The 15138-nt window shown below is 47.0% G+C and overlaps 1 protein-coding gene across 1 annotated transcript in view; it reads right to left on the bottom strand.

The window, feature by feature from the left end:
* Positions 1–14179, bottom strand: part of LOC135915170 (uncharacterized) — a 70136-nt gene extending 55957 nt beyond the window's left edge. The window contains exon 1 of the mRNA XM_065448211.1: positions 14144–14179. The gene's annotated coding sequence lies outside the window, so the exon portion shown is untranslated. The remainder of the gene's footprint in view (positions 1–14143) is intronic.
* Between the last annotated feature and the right edge of the window lie 959 nt (positions 14180–15138).

The raw sequence follows: 15138 nt of genomic DNA, 5'->3' as shown, positions 1-15138 counted from the left end.
GTAATTCTCCTTAGTAACCTACTGACTTCATCTGTTTTATTCGAAATATGTTGTACTGTTCTATAGTTAGCATTGTTTCCCTCTATGTGATACCCAAGAACCTTGATTGTTTCAACTAGCCTGACTGCGGATCCTTCATGAGTGTATAAGCACACTCTTGGCTCATCTTCCGCGATGTAACCTCTTGGTCTGCGACCTTTTCTGCGATGTTTAATGATGAAGAGTTCTGATTTGGCTGCCGAGCATTTCAACCCCATGTCTTTCAGTGTGTTCTCTACAACATATAAGCTTTCCTGTAATCTGGTCGCTGTCTGTCCTACATTACCCTTGGCACTCCATATGCTTATGTCGTCGGCATACACCACATAATGTATACCCTCAATTTTCTCCAGATTTCTTGCAACCTTGGACATTGCTAAATTAAATAGCATGGGTGAAAGCACAGCCCCTTGTGGAGTGCCCCTATTTCCCAAATTCTTCTGATTTAAGCTCACCCAGCATGAGTTGCGCAGTTCGATTTCTGAGAAAGTCCTTAATCATGTTAAAGAGTCTCTTACCTAACCCCATCTCCGAGAGGACGCCAAGTATTGCCTTATGCTTTATACGATCAAAAGCTTTTTCCACATCCAAGCCCAAAAGAGCTTTCGTATGCGCTGGGCTGGCCTGTATAAGTTGGTGTTCGATCAGCAGCATAGCATCGTGAGTTGACAGCCCAGGACGAAAGCCGATCACGTTGTACGGGAGGATGTCGTTCTGCTCAACGTATTTAGTGAGTCGATTTAGGATGACATGTTCCATAGCTTTGCCTAGACAGGACGTTAAGGAAATAGGACGGAGGTTGTCCAGAGTGAGTTGTTTTCCTGGCTTTGGTATGAGGATAGTATTGGCCACCCTCCATTCCTCTGAGTATACCCCTTTTCTCCAACACTCATTGAAATGTTCAGTTAGATAAGAAATTGATTCATCATCCAGATTTCTTAATATCTTGTTAGTTATTCCGTCAGGTCCAGCCGCCGATCTGCTATTAAGACTGTGAAGAGCCGCCCTCACTTCACTATCAGTGAAGTCCCGGTCAAGTTCTTCACATATGTAGTTCTACATATGTATGAAGTCCCGGTCAAGTTCTTCACAGTCAAGTTCTACATATGTATGTAGCAACAAACATGGCGGCTTCACGCGCAATAACCAGCAGCGAAATACCCCAGGGCGGGCTGTTTCCTTTTTCTGGCATACATCAACGCTTTACCCGACTATCTTTCAGAGGGCGGCATCTTATGTGTAAATGATACTAATATTTTCTTAACAGCCGAAGTGAAAACAGAATTTTACAAAAGAGATAATGTTGTTCTGAGAAAACTGTTGCGCTGGCTTCGTTCTAATTGTCTTCATAGCGAAACAAAACTACGCAGTTTTCACCGCAAATACCACCCGATTAACGAACCATGATTAAGCTTTAACAGCTGTCCCATGCAAAGGGTTAATGAGACGAAATTTTTTAGGAGTTTAGCTTGACGGGCAACTACATGGGATAAACACATCCAAGAAATTGCACTCACGGTCTGCAAGTAAATCCCAATGCTTCATAAATTAAGACGGTTTTTTTTCGTTCCGCATGCTTCGTACGCTCTATATTAGCTTCATACATTCGTATATATCATATGCAATTACTATTTACGGACTCACGTATACCCCACCACCTTATTGGCTATTATCGTTGCACAAATTACTGCGCTTTGAGCTTTGCTCTACCTAAAAAGAATGGATTGAGTTAGATTACGTAGCCCAGGCTTATACCCTTGAGAGCTTGCAATAACTATAATGTTATTGTTTCACTTTAGAAAATTATGGACGAAAATTATTTTATGCCCTTCTGCAACGATTGCTTATGTGACTATTGCATACTCACCCTAGTTGTGGCGAACGCTTGTAGTAATTAAGGCTCATTATCATTTTCACCGCTTTGGAATAAGTTACCGACAGCTCTAACATAACAACAATTATTTATCGGTTACAAACCTAACCTTGGCTCTTTCATGCTTGCATTACTCAATCAATGAAAGTACAGATTTGTACTGTCGCCAACATTTTTTGTCGTTTTATTCACGTGCTCTTACGTTTATATAAAAGCACGTAACATAGGGACACCCCTTACAATTCATGCGAGAGCTACGGGGTAGCCTCTTTATATAATACCTAACTTGTAACCATTCATGCGATAAGGAACTCCTAAACTACCTCTGGATATAGGTCTCATGCTACCTTTCTGAGGACCAGTTGTGCATTGTTATTTTCCTTTATTAGCTTTATACAAATGATCTGAGAGGTCACACATTTGATGAGAGTTTTGCGAGACCCTCTAAACGCGATGATGTCCTGACTATATGCCAAACAAATATGGCGCGCCACTTGCTCCAGTGTTCTCGGTCATTCTATTTCCAAGCTTGTGATGTGTGTTAGTGCAGGAAGTGCTTAGTATTCTTCATCTTGTCAGTTTCTTTCCCTCTCTGTAATGTTCCTTATTTAATTTTTTAATAGATGGTCCTGAAGAGGCCCACCTTCCAAATTTCCTTAACATACAACATATCTGTAGCAGCGAGAATTCCCCTTGACGAGAGGGAGGCGATTAGCTTCGGCAGTTTATTGAGTAAGCCGCACCCCTCTGTTAGTCTCGTATATATTTTTCAACATCGCAGGCACAAAGGAAGAAATTAAATTCTCGGGTTTTGCGTGTGAGGCATGTGAGGCATTATGAGGCATGCAGTATTGGAGCGACTCCGGCAATTTCGGCCACCTGGGAATATTTATTATGCCCTCAAAGCCCGGGACGCGGGCGTTTTTTTTTTTTTTTTGGGGGGGGGGGGGGGGGGGATTTCGCCGCTCATAAAAATGCTGCTGCCGCCGCCGGGATTCCATCCCGCGACCTCTACTTGCTTTGCGGCGCAGCATCATAATCCGCTAAGCCACCACGGCGGGTGTGGGCACAGAGGGCTGTGTGATAGGGCTCAACATTCCAGAGTAAAGCACGCGCTGTAGAGCAAGACGTACATTGTTCCCTTTCGAAATAATTCTGAAACTATGCAGCTTTTCATATTGCGCCTAAAGCCCAATACCCGAGTGTTCTTGCGGTGACAGCAAATGGAAGTCGAACTATCGACCTCGTTGTCGGCAGCAGAAGGCCTATCCAGTCAGCCACTGCAGCAATACAAAAAAAGAAGGCCAGAGGAGGATAACTTGAAAGCTTATTATGATGCATTACGACAGGAGTACACATAGGAATACTTAGTACAATAGTCGAAATAGTGAAAGAAGTTCAACGAACCGTTAGTGACTCGGGTGTGCAAAGAACAAAACTGTAGCCATCAATTAAAAACACCCACTCAAGGCTATGTTATCAGAATATAATGTTTTCGGTTATTGAACAAAACGAAAAATCAGAACTTATGTTTCTTTTTCAGGCTGAAAGCTGTCAAAATTAGGAAGGCTGCACAGAATCATACAGCAATAGAAGATGCACTAGTTTTTACACATTTGCGCACAAACTGGCACGGGCAATGTGAATCACTCCATCAAAAAAGTAAAGATGCGGGGTATACCATTTCGTTTGAACAAATGATCAAAATGAAATGAATGTTCAATGGTTGAACCAGCGATGCGCTAAGTATCTGGGTGCGTGTTTTTAGCAAAGGCACCGTTTCTGATTTGCGACATGCACACATACACACCCTTTAATTGCTTACAAAAAAAAAACTTGGTGCACCATTCTGCACCCCGTACAGAACCGCGAACTCGTAACGTTATCCTAGTTGGGTTCCCGCTGGCGCCCAAGTGGTCGTCAGTCGCGGACGTCGTCGAGACTGACGTAGCGCCTCACGCTACGCCAGCAGTCGTCGTTGAGGTCGTCCAGCTGAGTAGACCCGTCCTCTCTCGGGTGACACGTGACTCTCTCCCTCACGACGCCCGTGATTCGCATGAAGTCGTGAAGGCCTTGGAAAGTCCGGACAGCAGCTCGAATCGCGTCCCACGCCTCGGCCTCACTGACGCTTGTCAGTTCGGCGACGTCCGCGACGAGCGCTGGTTGGTGCACGACACGCTCGAGTGCCGCGGCGACGCGCCTGTCGAAAAATACACATGGTCCTAGAATTTACACGCACAGGATCCACAGATTTCCTCGTAATTATCAAGAATGGGAATGAAATGGGATCTAACGCTGATGTAGGAGCTACGATACACTATCAGCTAGACACATATGGCAACTTGTATTTAATGTCTGCTACTCCGAACACCATTGCACATCAAGCAAAACTGAAACGATTTCTTTTTATTCGGTACTGCCCTTGGAGAGCACATTCATGCTGTAAAAATTAAATGTTACTTAAGCAAAAACCTAATTAGTACACATATCAGATATCAGTAAGCGATTTTCTGAACTATGCACTAACGTAAGCTCCCTGCAGTGTGTCAGCAAAGTAACTTTATATAGACTTCGTGCTAGGCTTCTAGCGCCTAACTCAGAATCATTGCGCATCATAACTTTCTTGCGATCTGCGCAGACCTCGCGAAACACGAACGAAACGACAGCAAAGGATGTGCACAGGCCGCCGGCATGTATAGTCCGACTCTGGGAACATCTGACAAAGCAGACACGTCGCATCACCGTGAAATTAATGAAAGAGACCATTAAATGTGTACCCTTGCTGGGAAGGTACGTGCGTATAATCGTTGTCATTTATGGAAAGGCATGTCTGGCTAGCGCAGCCATCCCCTTCCTCCCGATATCTAAGGCATCCAGCACGCGTGCAAGTTGTGGTCGATGGTGAGAAAACAGCATTGTGCCTTCAAATAATGGCGAGCGGGTACATTCACTGCAGTGAGCGCCAAGGAAGTAAGGATGACCTTCGGATGGACAGTGAGCGCTGCTGTTCTTTGCATCTTCAAATTCGCACGGCTTCCACTCTGTCCCGTATTTTCTTTGCCATAACAGAAGGGAATTTGGTGTGCAATACCTACCTCACGTTCCAAGAATTTGAACACGCATTGAACAACGCATCCTACATCCCCTCTCTCCCACCGAACCTTTCGTTTGTCACTGTGCAGATATGCGCGACATTATTCCGTGGGCGATGAAAAATCGTCCGCTTCGTATCGCTCTTATATTACGTTATACGCCGCGAGCCTGCCTCTCTGCATAGGGGATGACGGCACAACTGTCATTACTTAGTCAACTCGTATTTGCTGAGCGCTACGTAAATCACAAGATAAGAACGTACCGACTTTTTCAGTTTTCAAATCTGCCGAACTGAGCTGGGGGTCACTGCGGGGTTAACCGAAGTCAGCAGCGAACATTATGTGTCCGCTCAAAGCGCTTCAGTTGATCAGTCACTTAACGTTTAGAATATCAGATGTGTCCTTAGCTTTTTGTATAAGAATGATATTTCAATGCATTAGATGTATTTCACCGTTCCGCTGTCTTCTATTTCACCGATCTACCGTATTGAAGGTAAGTCGCAAATGTTCAGACGAACTTCCCAGCTTGATCTCCGCCGTGATAGCGGCAGAATTGATCTCTGCCGTGATAGCGGATACAACTATACACTCACTTGTCGCAGTTGAACCCAGGCCGGAAATAGGATGCCAGCGCCACGAGGCTCTGGTTACGGCGCGTCACTTCTTGGACACGAAACCACGTCTCCTCCATGCAGACGGCGATCATGACGTCGAGCAAAGCGTAGTTCTTCTCGATGTCCACGGAGAATTTTCGCAGAAAAACCGTGGCGTTACCCGCCTCCCGAAAGGAAAACCGCCGGATGCTCCTGCTGGACTTCACTGCATCGGCAAGCAGTTCGACGTCCTCGTTTCCAACGCCGAGTGGGTGCAGATCCAGGACTCTTATGCTCCCGTTCTTTGATAGTCCTTGAAACATGGGCGTCCAGTGTAGGTTATCTGCTCGCTGCGCAACTTCGCAGCTATAAACTGTCAGCTTAAGCACCCGCAACGTCGTCGTCGAGCCTATGTAGTGTCCGAGTGCTGACGCTAACGCTCCGTCATAGTATGATGCGTCGATGTCTAGTATCGCCGTGGTGATGTGGCTCAAAGTGGGCAGCGTCTGCACGATGCTTCGAAACGTTTGGCGCCCCGTCGCATCAAAAAAACTCACGCTGATCTCTGAGAACGCCCTGCATTGCAGGATCTCACTGTCGCCCGCGTAATAATCCCTTGCGGACATGTTTTCAAAGAACACCTTTCCTTCAACTCCAGTTTCCATTACTGCTTCACAAAGACCCTGTAGAACATAGGCACTAGAGAAGGGTACTCTTATCGTCACCTTCTTCGGCCGTCTCTTGCTTCGCAAGGCCAAGAAGAAGCTCTCCCACTGCTTTGAATTCCATGTATAGGATGATAAGGTAAGTTCCTCCACTGTTTCGTTCTCGTTCAACGAAACCAGCAAGCTGTTCAAAGTATTTCCCAGCTCGACAAGCCGGTAGCGGCTTTCAAAACTAACTTCTAAGCTTAAGAACACCCTGTCTTGTTGAAGTATTTTCGTTAAAAGTCTTGAACTCTCTGCACAAAGCCAAGCGTGTTTAAAGCGTGCCGAGGAGATCCCCTTATTTTCTAGAAGACCGAAGAGAACGTCCCGGATACTGTTCCTTGGATATGTACCGTAGTGGCCAGAGACTGCAAGTTTCCTTAACGCGGTCGTGTTAGTGACGTATTCCCTGAACGGGCTGCTGTTGTCACACCGACGAGCTGTCGCGACGACACTGTTAAGGGAGATGTCCACGATGGTGGAGTTTCCCGAAAGGGCCGTCAAAAACATGATTGCATCTTTTCCTACGATGGGCAAGTTGCCAATGTGCAGTACTTTCAGTGATTGTGTTGTGCGAACGAGAATCGACAAGGCGGACGCAAACGTTTCTGTGCACTGTGAACGCGTGTTGCATGCAAGCTCTTCGAGGTGCGTCATAGAGGAGATGGCCATGCAAATGTCCTTGTGCGGTCCCAGTCCGCTCGTCTCTCGCAGATTCAACTTTTTCACGGACGTGTTTTGTTGGAAGGCAGCGCAAAGCAGCCCTTCATAAATATTAAGTCTACCGCAACTCAAATCGACCTCCGTGATGCAACGATGGCCCGTCAAGAGCCAGTAGAGCAGGGTGGCGGCGCGATGGAGATTTTCTGCGGAGAGGTCTCGTAGGAACGTGTCGTCGATGATCGTCACGGCGAGGTGACCAGGCGTCCTGGGCACTTGTTTTAATTCTATCTTCGCCTGGCACAATACTTCGTTCCAAACGGACAGGCTGCTGAGGATTTGACAGGATCGACCCTCGCCTGCTGTGCAAGGCATGCGGTAGTCGATAACTGTTCCCGTGAAGGTACTGACGAGACAGTCGAGGTCTGCAAGAGGAATCCTGTGTCGTTGCATGGGCTCCGCCGATGAAGCTGCCGTGACATCTTGGTCTGCGAAGTCCGTCATGATAACTGCGTTTCAAGGAGAGAAATGACGTTAACTCTCTCGATGCTAGCATTGACAAGCCATGTTCCGTTGACGAGCAATGCAACTATCAACGGTGCACATAAATATGCGTTATGCCACAAATATAATAGCACTGTAGCGACTCGCTGAAGCTTGGCCAGCCGGTCGACAGCCATTTCAAGACGATCCCTAATTAGTAGTAAGGTGTTATTGCTGTATAATGCAAGAGCAAAAGAATGCTAATGAGGGAGGTGCGTAGTTGCATATTGTGGGCGAAACATCGATCTGCCGCAAACGCCATAACTGCTTCACTCAAGATGCGCACCTGACCTGTTTCGGCACAGAAGAGAAACTGTCCAACACTCCACCTGCCCGAGTGGCCTCCCTCTAAAGTTCTCACCATTAAAAACGTTGTTCAGCATTCGGGATTGGCAAGAACAGTGGAGGTATAACGCAAAGCTATTTCAAACTTTTCTATTCCAATTCTGCAATCGGCCCTCCATGACTGGTCAAAACTTTTCGCGCTACTCCCCACTTCGCTTGCCTGTCAATCGCCGACACCTACACCACGAAAATGCCTCATCTGATATTATATGTGCAGTCTGATTATGCATGATTAAACCAAACAAAACGAAAATTTCTAATTCGCCGCGTTCTTCGCTATTAGCCCTCCGCTATAGGTCAAACGTTTTCGGGCTACGACCACTTCGTCTGTATGTCATGCGACGTCATAAAACCGCGAAAACTCACCGTGTCAAAGTGACGCGTACGCGTTAAAGACGCATTAATATGCCGAACAAAACTGATTTTTTTTTCTGAATAGCCGGGCAGTGCCCCATTCTGAAAGGAATAGGTGATGGTTGCCCGCCGACCACTGGCAACTCGCAGCTATACTGGGCAGCGTGTATTTATTTACGTATAATAAAAAAAATTCTGCTTGGCAGTATACAGTTATCGAGTCCTTTCAGTACATATACGGCATCGCTCTGCCAATTCTTTTTTGCTGAGGATCGATTTTAACAGCATTTTTAACCGTCCGTCGCACGCCGCAGCGATTTCCGACCAGCCACCGCAACCTAAGCAAGGGGAAGCGCACCAATCGCAGACGGCGGCACCGCCCTTTTCAACGGTCATCTAGTTTCACTGTACTTAGTCGGCCCCATCGAATCCCTCTCCACTTGAGCTTGCTTCTCGCCTCTTGTCAGCCAACTAGATAAGAAATACTGCTCAATGTAGATAATGCGATTCGCATTGAAAGCAAAAAAAAATGGCTGTGGCTTAGGTAAGGTTAAGCCCAGGATGCGAAGCATACTAGCCTTTATTTTAGTTGTTGAACCACTGTTTAGCCTGGTGAACTGCTGTTGCTTGGCTATATTTGGTTCGGCTAGACGAAGAAACAACTCATGCATTACTTCTTCGCCTTCAAGAGTGGAACGCGACAGCGTTCCCGTCGACCCGCCAAGGGGTGTAAGACAATGGGCTACAGGGCAGCGACTACGCGCCCCGCATTGGACGCGGTGAGCGTCGAGCAAAGCAGCGTTCGGCGCGGCAACGAAATGTGCGCCTGAGCAAGAGACGCACGCCTTAGAAACAGCGCGTTTCTAAGGCAACACCGCATTCACTAGAGGCGCTTTTGTACCGCTTTGAAGCGTTGTACTCGTGGCTCAGTGGTAGCGTCTCCGTCCCACACTCCGGAGACCCTGGTTCGATTCCCACCCAGCCCGTCTTGCAAGAGTTGAGCCAAAGCCACTTCTCCTCTGTCGTGACGTCACGGTGTCACGTGATTTCATGGTCACCGCCGCGCCTGAGGAGCTGGGTTGAGCCCTCGTAATATGCTTCGCATAAAAAGCGACCTCCTATAAATGAGGTACGCGTTTGTCTGGGCTTTACAAACAACGCGGCGGGTTACCGCCCGATGTTTGCGTCAGTGCTTACGTAAACTTGACGTGACGAAATTGGAATAAAAAGAGATTGGAATAGTTTTACGTTTTAGGGTCCAGGCTCATTTCGCATGAGACGCCCCACCGTTAACAAAGCCGGTAACCATGTCACCTGGCAAATTACGTGAAGATGTCTTCTTTTCGACAAAGATAGGCTCTAGAAATTTGCGCTTTAGTAAGCAGGATAGCTTATGAAAAGTTGACAAAGCAATAAAAACAGGCAATACACATGACGACTACTCATTTGCAAACCAACCTCGTCCTCAGTGCCCGTGGTGATAACCGTCTCGCTGCTCTTTGCTGCTTTGACGGCAAATATGTGTGAATACTGAAGTTTGTGGATCAAATCGAGTACGAATGTCCGAGAAAAATTGCCATCAGAAGTGCTTTCGAATAACGAATGTTTTATCGCTTCTGAAGCAACATGAAATACTAAGTTCGCGTTTGCTAAAAAACAAATGGGGCTTATATACATTAATAAGTGCATGTAAAACCGTTCAAAGTTAGGCACCCGGACAACTGAGGAACTTACTAGTGATAAAGCATTGCTTGCAATTTTACGGGCACCAATGACAGTAAGGAACAGAGGCTTTTCCAAGAATTAAAATTCCGGGGGGAGGGAGAGGGGCCTAAATTTCAAGGGTGCGCGTTGGAGCCCATGCGGTAGTCGTACACTCGCCGTACTTCCTTCCGCCCCCCGTGGAAGTCGTCGCTTTTTCTACCCCAAGCCAGAAACCGGCGTCATTTCCACCAACCTCGACTTAAGGGCAACACAGTCATTCAGAACAAACTCCCAAGCCATCCTTCTTTATCCTGAAAGACTCCAATGAGCGTTTTCCTTCCTTACGTATTCGAAAGAAACGGATATTCGACCACCTCTAGCTGCGAATTCTCGAATCGGATAACAATTGAACAGCAGCAACTACTCCATTCCTATTCGAAGTTTCTGATTCTCGAACATGTTCGAAGATGAGCATTTAGATAAGTGCGTCACCATCACAGCCACCGCCACCCGCTGGAGCAGCCGCTGACGATCACAAAAATCATGAGTAGCACAGTCCACGAAAACGGTGACAACAGGCAACAAGTGTAAATATGGCGGCTACTTCGTCAAAAGTGTCATTAGGTTAAAACGCACAGATCATGCGAAAGTGTAGCCTTCTTAATTCCTGTTGGCTGGTGCAAGCTCAAAGGAGCCAGAGATGCTGTTTCTGGTGGTGCAACCAAGGCGTGACTTCGCCACGAGAAGTCATTCGAAAATCAATTCGCTGCTGCTACACCTCCTGTGGTTTCGCAGCAAACCATCCGTCTCCACCTTATCATGTGTCGGCGGGAAAGAACGCTAAAAACGAGACAGTGCAAGAAAACATAGGACAGCGCGCTGAGTTGTGTTTTCCTGTTTCGGCCCGTTTGAACCCTGTTTGTCTCTAAAACATAAGCAATCAACCCTAGTTTCTGGTATTATTAGATCTAGCCATGTTTGCCCCTCAAACATAAGCCATTTACCTTAACTCAGTGTCTTATTAAGCACAGCCTTGTTTGCCTCTAAAACATGAACAGTTTACCTTACCGTGTGGGGTTACTGCATCACATCATTGCGTTAAACAACGGGGCTTGACCCAAACTCTTTCTTAATGAAGTCGAGGTACACGTCGCCGCTCGTGGAAGTACTGAGCTTTACTGCTAATGTACACAGATGTTCCTTCTTTGTGTTCGCAATCATCACCCGCTCCAGTTAAAAAGCGTGGAAATGAACAGCCATAGACTGCACATGCATTGAGAGCTGTGGCCAGTGAGGCCAACGTCGACTGTCACGGACGCGTTGTAGTGCTTTTCGAGTGGTTTTCCACTAGTGTGGTCGTACCTATACACCTTATTCTGGCTAGCATCATGGAAAGGTATCCAACTTCTACGTAGCAGGTGATGGCAGAAATACCCACGAGTCTTTTTTTTTCAGACTTCCTTGTATTCGTCTGGAGACTGAAGCTTCAAACATCCGCAATGTATTAACGACTGCTTTGACTGAGCACTATACTGCCACTGGGTACCTGGACAACAGCATGCAATTCGTCGTGAAGCAACCGGCGAGGTAGTTGAAGGAGCTCCGGTGGAGGGAAACGTAGAGCAACAACCCGAGAACAACAGTGCAGTAACAGGGTCAGTGAAGGACCAAACACTCTACAAAGCACCTGTGGTGTTTCATCCTTCATTGGTGTTGCTACTAAGCTCTTGTTTTTAAACTGTTGCTCAAACATCTAGCCCAACTTCGCACTCTTCTTCATTGCACAGCATTTCGATCGCTACAGCTTTTAAATCGAAGCTTCCTTTGCCTCTTCCATCGACTTTTCCGCTGCTGCTTTCGCTGTCTTGCACGCCGCATCGAAAGGTGCTTGAGAGCACGCGGTAGGAGCGTAGGAGAGAACAGTAGGCGATGTGAGAAAGCATGCTCCGTCTAGGGCAAGTATTGTCACAATGCCCTCTGAAGCATCATGGGAGTCATCACAATGCCTTCTGCCCGGAAAAGCATTGCGGAGACTGCAGTGTTGGCCTCTGTGTTCACGCGCCACAGTCCGGAGAGGGAGCCGAGAGAGGAAGCAGAGAATGGGTCGAACCAGAATGTTCTACCCATTCAGTGAACGAAACGAGTGGACAACTTTGACACTCTTCGCTCCTGGCAGCTCGCCGACCCGTCGTGGGAAAGGGGCAATGTGACGTCAGAAAGTATGCGCGGCGGTCGGCGGAAACGTGCATGGAAAGCCTATACCACCACATGTGGCAGCAGCTGAGATACGGTGCGGTATGTTCCGATGTTATTGAAAAATAAACAGTGCGCGAATTTGCCCTGTAGGGAATTGACGGAGGGCGTACAGATGCAAATCCGCCGTAAAGGTTCACGGCGTCAAGACTATATACACTGCGCATGCGGTCGCCTAACAAATCAAATCTTCTGTACCCGACGCAGTATCTTAGTGGCAATGACGTTGCTGGAACTGGCAGGTTCCAACCCGACCTCAGCGGCCGCGCTTCGACGGAGGCTAAATTCAAGAACGCTCGTGTACTTAGATATAGATGCATGTTACAACATCCTGGGTGGTCCAAATTAATGCGGAGTTCCCGACTACGGCGTACCTGAAAATAAGATTGTCCTACTGGAGCGGACAATCTGCTTGGCCTGCAGGAGTTTTTTCTGTCTCATAATCGTACAGAAATAAATATTATAAAAGTCAAATAGTACGTTCAAGAATGGCAAGGTAAACAAACAGCGAAGACTGTACGATTCCTATTCGATGTTTCCAATTTTCAGACACCACTGTAAAAACCTATCCCCAAGCTTGACACGGGTATGACGCGTGTTCTAACTCTCCTCAAGACTAGCCGCGGCTGCGCATCTGGAAGGTAATATGCGGTGGGTGCAATTGATCAACCGAGTCGAAATGGCTTCTGGCTTCGTGCGCTCAACGTCCTCGCGTGCCTATAGCGTTCGCGTATAATCTCAAGTTTCGGATAACGCGTTGAAGCTACAGAAGCAGCACGAAGCGTTCGCTCGCTACAGCCGCTCTTCATCGCACCAGCGTTCTGACAGCGAGTGTCCACGATCTGTGCGCGCACGGCACCGTGATTTTTACCGCAAGCGTCACTGGCCACCCGGCGAAATCGCCGGTGTTTGTCTGAAGCCGCGAAGCGAGCGAATGAGGAAGGCGCTTGGGCCTACGTGCCGGCTCCGGTTTGCCTAAAAATTTCGTCAGCACATTTAATTAACACTATGGGCAACGACAACGCGGTAATTTGGGGATATAAATTGTTAAGCGTCCTTCGTACTCTTTAATCTAACACTTTTAACACAAAGTCTGACACGCACAAGTTTGAAATTGCGCTGCTGAGATGTTTGCTGTTAATGAATAACGGCAGTATAGGTGAGCATAGTGTTAGTGAGGAGGATGTTAGTGAGGACGTGAGTGGACAGTGAGTGAGGATGTGTTGAGCTGCAGTTGAGCTTCAGCGCAGCTCAACACATCCTCAACATTGTCGGCCACACGAACCGTGGAGCAGCGTGTCGTGTTCTCCCAACAGGTGACCGCTTCCACTCCGCGCGCGATAACCCGCATCTGTGCACGGCAACCTATACACCCCCTAACAAATGTATGTTGGAGGGAATTAACGGACTCCAAGAAGCCTAACCGGGAAAGCTGATAGCGCAGTGGCCTATGTTAGACGTACAGGGAGGCTACACACCTTATCCCTAAGATACTGCGACCTGGCTGGCATGCCACAAAAGATTCACTGGTTATATTCAAGTGAAAGTTAAAATACGCGACATCGGGGGCGTATTCTCGGTCATTCAATTTCGGGAAGTAATCACTTTCGTGTGATCTCGCGACGCTAACTGCCAACGTGTCAGTGCCTATTTGGCTGCAGCGTTTCTGGCACTGTTCCAAGCACGCGGTCTTAGCGCAGCGCCAGGCAAGCTATCGTCCAAAAACCCTGGCACATCATCTTCTGATCCCTTGATATCTAATGACATGTAACTGATCGTGTCCGTATAAGTCACCTACCAAGAACATCATAGAACATCGCCGTCAAAAGCTAGGGTTTTCGCTACAGTGTAATTATAGTATGTCCACACAAAAGCTTGGTTGCTCGCTCGGTCCTCAGTGAAGTGGACCAACCAAACATGGGGTATAGGATAAGAATCGGGTGTTAGCAGGGGCCAAGAAAATAATTTTCAGGAACTCACCCAGTTGTTCTGCGTGCTTGTTAGCTTGTTGTTGCCTATCGAGCTTGTGGCTCCTACCCACTATGGGCTAAGAAATACGTGGATTACTCCAATTTAAATGCAAAATAAAATTTCTATACTTCAATGGACTTAGTGCTGTAGAAGGTGAAATTATCTGTTAAAATAAAATTAATAATAGCAGGAAGAATGGATAATCATTCATTGAAAAACTACGAGGGCACCTAAGCGCTTCTCATGAGTTTTGAATGCGAACACATTATTGCCCAATTGAGTGCGGCTTAGCTGTCCTTCAAGTTTGACGCGGCGAGTAATATTTTCGAGCTTTGCTGGGGAGTATGTTATCTTGTTTTGCGATTTAATTTGTGAGGGTTATTTTTTACAGCGAAGGTGCTTATGCGGACCTTGCGCCGTCCTTGTCGGAGTTTGCTAAAACTATCATCATCAGCAATGGCTCGAACATCGTCGTCTTCTTCCGCAGCTTAAACCACAGCTGGCTCCTTGGCGCCCTTCGCATGCTCACCACGCGAAGCACTCAAAATCGAAAATGAGGCGAAAGAATGGTGAAACAAAAGATTTACAATATAGACTGCTTACGAATTTTGACTTGCATGGTGTAAACACTCGGAGTAAGATCTGAAGTGAAGGCGCTAAAATGACGGAGGACAAAGAAGAAACACACACACACACAGGGCGCCACTTGCAACAATGTTTAATCAGGAAAAAACGCCACTGATTTATACTAGGAGCGCAATCACAGTTTCTCAGGGCGCATTCGCGTTCAGGTAAAGCCGTTCTTTTCGTGACAGTGATATGGATGCAACACTTACGCAGTTATCAGCTGCTTCAATGATTCTTTTGGCCTCAATTATTAATCTAACCGATTTGTCATGGCTTCTGGCAACCACAGTGCACGCGTGGAAGTCTGGCTTACATTTGCAATTTCTACAATGAATTGCCAGGTGGCCCTCCCTCCCATTGTTCACTTTGTTATTGTG

The sequence above is a fragment of the Dermacentor albipictus genome, chromosome 8 (assembly GCF_038994185.2).
Source record: "Dermacentor albipictus isolate Rhodes 1998 colony chromosome 8, USDA_Dalb.pri_finalv2, whole genome shotgun sequence".
In the NCBI taxonomy this organism is placed as follows: Eukaryota; Metazoa; Arthropoda; class Arachnida; order Ixodida; family Ixodidae; genus Dermacentor; species Dermacentor albipictus.
Note: the sequence above shows the minus strand (reverse complement) of the source record. Positions and strands in the feature narration are given on the sequence as shown.